Consider the following 6,397-nt stretch of genomic DNA (forward strand, 5'->3'; position numbering starts at 1 on the left):
TGGCACAAAGGTACACCATGATATGTATATTGCCATTATCATAAATAAGATGGCATGCATCACTTAACTAATTTGAGCACATGTGACCAAATTAATGAACACCTTGGACAACAACACATTGTACACGTGATAATTAGTGTAGTCTTATGCATGATAGGCAAGTGGTGAACAACCATGCTAACAAAGTGGTGAGAATGTGGTAAGGCTAAGTGACGAGCATGCAAAAACTGAAGGGTATAATATATAGGGAGGTTCTTATTCCGGTTCAATGCTAGTTTTCAATTTACATGTTCAAACTTGCTCATGTACTCTTGTACTTTTTGTTTACAATTTGTTTTTCTATTTTTTACGGAAACTTTGTTGAGTCTTCCATGGTAGGTATCACCTCACTATGTCATTAAGAATACACGTATGTTCTATTAGGTCTAGAGTGCTTAAGACATATATTTGTCATCAACATAAAAGGACTATATCTAGTTGATGTATGCTTAGAGCTATTATAATCAAACTCCAATATAGGAAGATATTGTTCACATTTAGTAGACATCTTAGTGGCATATGCTCGAAGCATATTCTCTTATCTCATTAACTCGATTTGTTTGTCTATTAGACTAAGGGTGGGTTGTGTAACTCATGCTCAAAGTAATTTCTATTTTCTTAAAGCTTTGAGTCCAGAAATCACTACAAATTTCAAAACTTAGTATCTCTATCACTCACTATATCCATTGGTAACAAGTTGAAAGTCCAAATTACACCATTGATATATTGAACTATTCCATCCGCCAAATGGACTTTGTAAGTGTGAACTACCAAAGTCAAATAAGAAATATATTAAAGAAAAATACTAGTAAGACCAATGACACAAAGCAAATTATTAATTTGTAGCAGATGTTTTGGAAAATATCATGAGCAATAACTTAGATGTTGAATATGAACCTCAAGAATATCAATATAATTGAACCAGAGACAATGTTGTCCTTGCCGAAGGGTTGTTGATGAATGATATACCACTTGATATGTATGAGAACGCTCGTGCATGTGAATGACAATACCTTTCGAGATACTAGTTCAACAATACACTAACTTGTTGTATTATTCATGCATGTATGCCCATACATGGGCACAACACGATTTACTTGAAGGTTGGGCCTTCGAGTAATTGAATTGACTCGAAGGTTTGACCTCCTGGCAAATCAATTCGGTCAAGTGTTTTTAAGTTATGGCAAAATTTTCCATCTTGCAATTTTCTTGCCACACTCATGAGTGTTGTGTAGGGCATCAAATTCATGAAATCTAATGTTGGGGCTTCGATTCCCATCACACGTCATTTTTTTGTTCCTTCGTATATCTCTTCTTTAGAACTTAAATTTTTGAGCCAAATTTTTTATTGCATTGGTCTCGAGAATGGCATGACGATGTGTGACGTTCACTTGGAAATCATGGATTTGAATTCGGCCTAACATAAATTTAAGACAATTTTATGTGTAGCTTTTTACCCAATGGTCAATTTTTTCGAACAGAAAATTACTCAGTGTCCTCAATTTCGAGGACATTGACCTATGGTTGATGCACTATGGGTGGTCTTGTTAACATATAAGAAATAAGGTAGTAGCTACAATCATTCACCTCTCCTCTCAAGCTGTTCACATTGATTATATGCCTTTGTGCCAATGGAGTTTTGCTTCCATGTTGACAACATTTACCGAGTGGTTAGGACCCCTATATACCCTATTCATGGCGAGTTGGTCCAGAGTGGTTGTCAATCATTGCTGATCCATTAACCTCACTTGTGCTAATATAGTGAACTCTCATTCACCTCTCTAAGCAATGGTAACCTTTCTTAAAAGTTTGGTAATACCCTAATGAGGTTCACCATTATTCACATGTGGTAGTAAAAACGAGAAAAATGATTGTAAATATAGGAAATAACCACACCTCAATTAATATAATCACACACAACACAAATAATAGGAGCAATGGCTAGGGTAGCACTCATCGCAATCACTCAACTCACAACTAGTATATAAAGACAAGAGAAAAGGAGAAAGCTCTAGCTTGATTACAAGGGGCTTGAGAGTAAAGAATAAAGAAGAAGCTATAACAAGCGCTAAAGTGATTTTTATAGCTCACTAAAAAAAGGTTGCCCCCTTTCACATGTGGGCAACCATTAGGCCTAAAGCTCTAGAGCCAAATTTGTTCTATTTGCCTTTTCTTGGTCTTCATTTAGTCTTTAGTACCAATGTCATTGCTTATGTCTTCATGGGTCATGCCATGTATGGTAGATACTTAACATCCATCCTTCAAAAGCTTCGACTAGTGCTTTACAATAGGGTCATGCGCTTGTTCCACATTGTTATTGGCCTCAATGTTATAAAAAAGCATGATGATGGTGTAATGTGGCTTGTGTGAAGGAGGAAAAGTGTCGAATTCAAGTTTAAGATGGGTTAAAGGGTTTGGTGAAAGACGTAAGTAGAAGGAAATGAGAGGAGAAAAAACTTAGAACAACTAATGGTAGCTCAAGTGACAAGAGTTATCCACTTAAATGAAAAGGTTGAGGGTTAACCCCATTAGGTACGATAAAGGGAAAATATGAGCTATAATGCTAAAGTGATTAACAATAAAGTGAACATAGATACAACAACAATCATTTTGCAAGCACTATGCACCCTTGATAAGATAAGGATAGGTGCATGCTAAATAAGGCACTATTATTCTTATTTGACATGGAGCACTACAAAATGGTTTTAAATGACCAAGAGAGCTCAATCTTGAGTTCCTTTTTTTGGGAATTTAAGTGCCCAAACTTTGACAAAATTCTAATAATTGGAGTTTAGGGTTTTCTAAATATTCTTCTTAATAGGATATGGGGGTTTGGGTGAAACTTTAGGAGTAAGTTATTCGAGGGTGCATGGAACCTATGACAAAGAAAGTTGTTGAAGTCATTGTGCGCAACCAGGCTACGTTGAAACTCAACTAAAATCTTTTTATCTATCTTTGAGCTTAGTTACTCATGGGGCTTCATGTTTTTATTTCCCATACCCTATGTCAAAGGGATTCTATTCATTGTAAATTTGGATATTAATATTGGTTTTGTTTTATTTCAATTATTTGACAGAAAATTTTGCTATGTTATTTTGATTGTAATGAACTTGCTTGATTTGTAAACAGGGTTTATAGGGATTTTGGATCAACAAGAATCATAACGGATTTCTCGGTTTGAAAATCTAATCATGGAGGGAAAAACAAGTGTAATGCACTTCAATTTTGTAGAAGGCTTATGTGATTTTAAGCTTCCAATGTTTTACTTTTCATCAACGAGCTTACTCCACCTAAGTTGCAATGAAATTTTCGGCATGGAAATTTGAGCACTGGTATGAATTCTATGACAATATGTTTTTTATTTCGAGTGATGAGATTCAAACCGCCATACTGAATTTCGATTGTGTTGAGCAAGCAAGCTCAACCCGATCCGGATCGACTGAATAAGATAGAGCCCGATCGTATCCGGAACCAGGAGACGGATCGAAGAGCCGGATTCGAGTGCGAACCGGAAGCCTAGTAGTAGCCTAGACTACTAGGTAATCATTGTCTCGTAGTTAGTGTCAGTCGCTTGTATGAGCATTGAAGTACATAGTACCTCTGTCAGTCCTTTTCAGGACTTGTATAAATAATGTTGTTTAGCACATTGTACATACAAAGAGTTTTTAGAGTGTTATTTTGAATTGAGTTTATGTTTTGCTCTCTCTCTCTCTCTCTCTCTCTCTCTCTCTCTCTCTTTCTCTCTCTCTCCTACGTACGCGTACTCTCTTTGTGTGTTGAGCTTTCCTTTCATCTTCTGTTGCTATCCGGCTGAGCCGGTTTGTCAAACGCTTCCACACGTTTACTTTGACATGGTATAAGAGCGCGAGGGTTGAGAACCTCTGCAACCGACATATGCTTTCGAACACAAACCCTAATACCCGGTAAGGACAAACAGAAAAAGATATGGACAGAGGTATGGCGAGTTCACTTCCCACAGAGAAGCTCGACCTGAGCAACTACACATCCTGGTCATATAAAATGCACCAGTACCTGCTGGGGCATGGATATTGGAGCTACGTGGAAGGAACCAACTAGGTAGCACCGTAGCCGACACACAAGGACTTCCCGGCATGGGAGCAAGAAGCGAGCCGGGTTTTGTACTGCCTCACTTCTTGTATGCATGATTAGATGCTCGGCTACATCAAGGATGCAAAAACGCCGACGGAGGCCTGGGAAAATCTTCGGAAGATTTTCACCATGAGTACCACAACCTGCAAGTTACAGCTCTGACAAGAGCTAAACAACATTCGACAAAGAGATATGTTGGTTACGAACTACACTGCCAAGATAAAGGAGATTTGTGACGCGCTTGGGTCCATCAACGTGACGGTGGACGAAGATAGGATGATTCAAATATGCCTCGGTGGTCTAGCACAACGGTACGGGCCAATTCTGATGGCAATTTGCACCTGGGAGAAGCCACCATCCTTCTTCGACTTACAATCAATGTTGATGGTCGAAGAAAACCACGCGAGTGGGTCGAGGATCACTCAATCAGACAACCAGATGTTGTACATGGAGGCAAATCAGTCCCATGGGCATGGAGGACGAGGTGGGTCGGCATGCAATGGAGGCAGCTAGCAAGAGTAGAACCGAAGGCACAGAGACAGTGCCGATAGCAGTTCCGGACCCTCCACAAGCAGGGGGAGTCGAGTCGGAGCCGGAAACCGACACGGAATGTTGGTACTATGGCAAGAAAGGTCATAGAGAGAGCGAGTGTTGGAAGAAGCGTGCCGATTCGGATAAATCCGGATCCAACAAGGCCGGACAAGGGAACCAACAAAGCTCGCACTACGTAGAAGGATCGGAAGGATCCGGAATCGGGAAGACGGGTAAAGGGCCAACCTTCGTGATGAAGCACAAGGCTAACTCGATGAAGAAGAATAATTCCAAATCGGAAGAAGTATGGTACGTTGATTCTGGAGCGTCCAACCACATGACAAGCCATGAAGAGTGGTTCTCTTTTTTGGAGAAACCGGAACAACCGGGGATTGTCGAAACCGGAGACGACACCCCTCACCCAATTGTGCATGTCGGAGAAGTCCCTTTAAGCCATGTCGGACAAAAGGGGAAGGTGATGAATGTACTACACGTTACGACTATCACAAAGAACTTGGTGTCGGTTGGACAAATCGTCGACTAAGGGATGCATGTGCGGTTTACGCACCTCGGTTGCATCATCGAGGAAGAAGGCTGGATAATTGCGCAAGGGCGCAGAGAAGGGAGGATGCTCATCCTCAATACTAATGATGTTGGCACCGCCATGTTTGCCAAAGGATAGAAGATTGAATCGGATATCGATCTCTGGCATAAGCGAATCGGCCACGTCAACTACCGGAGACTTCAAGATCTGCAATCGAAACAAGTTGTGTTCGGATTACCGAAGTTTAGTGGCCGGAAGGCCCAAATATGTGAAGCCTGCCAACTCGGAAAGCAACACCGGCTTCCATTCCCCACCGAACGAAACCAGCGCCGTAACAAGCTTGATCTAATCCATTCGGATGTATGGGGACCGGCACAGAACGTTAGTCTTGGCGGGAGTCGGTATTTCATCTCCTTCATCGACGACTACAGCCGACACACGTGGATCTATCTCATCGAGAAGAAAAGAGAAGTTTTCGATTGTTTCTGGAACCTTCAAAGCTTAGTCGAAAGGGTTATGGAGAGGAAGATCAAGTGCCTGCGATCGGATGGCGGAAAAGAATACTTTTCCGGCCAATTCAACAGTTATCTGCAGCAGAATGGAATTTGGAGAGAATTCAACTACTGAAACACACTGGAACAAAACTGTGTGGCTAAGAGAAAGAACCGATCGATTGTCGACGTGGCAAGGGCAATGCTGGAGGAGAAGAGCATGCCCCAATTCTATTGGGTTGAGGCGGTCCGGATGGCCGTGTACATCCAAAACCGGATCGGAGACAAGGTGTCAGCACATGAGCTGTATTTCTGGCGGAAGCCGAATTTGAGGCACCTTCGGATATTCTGTAGCATAGCATATGTGCATGTACCGGATGAGAAGCGGAAGAAGCTAGATTCGAAGTTGGAGAAATGCATCCTAGTCAGTTACTCGCATGAGCAGAAGGGGTATAAGTGTTATGACCCCCAGACTAAATAGGTACGAGTAAGTCGAGATGTCGAGTTTGATGAGTCGGCATCATGGTACTCCCTACCGACTCCAACTCCCGATGAAGACCCGATTCCGAAAGGTGAGGCTAGTGAGCCTGAGGAGGTCCAAGAAGAAGATGAAGACTTTGGCACTTTAGAAGAGAGTCCGATCTCATTCCGGTTAAGTGGACCGAATGAGCGGCTGAGTCGG

This window comes from Azolla caroliniana, unplaced genomic scaffold (genome assembly GCF_043228905.1).
Source record: "Azolla caroliniana isolate FFs.n. ecotype wild unplaced genomic scaffold, voAzoCaro1.0.p SCAF_8, whole genome shotgun sequence".
In the NCBI taxonomy this organism is placed as follows: domain Eukaryota; kingdom Viridiplantae; phylum Streptophyta; class Polypodiopsida; order Salviniales; family Salviniaceae; genus Azolla; species Azolla caroliniana.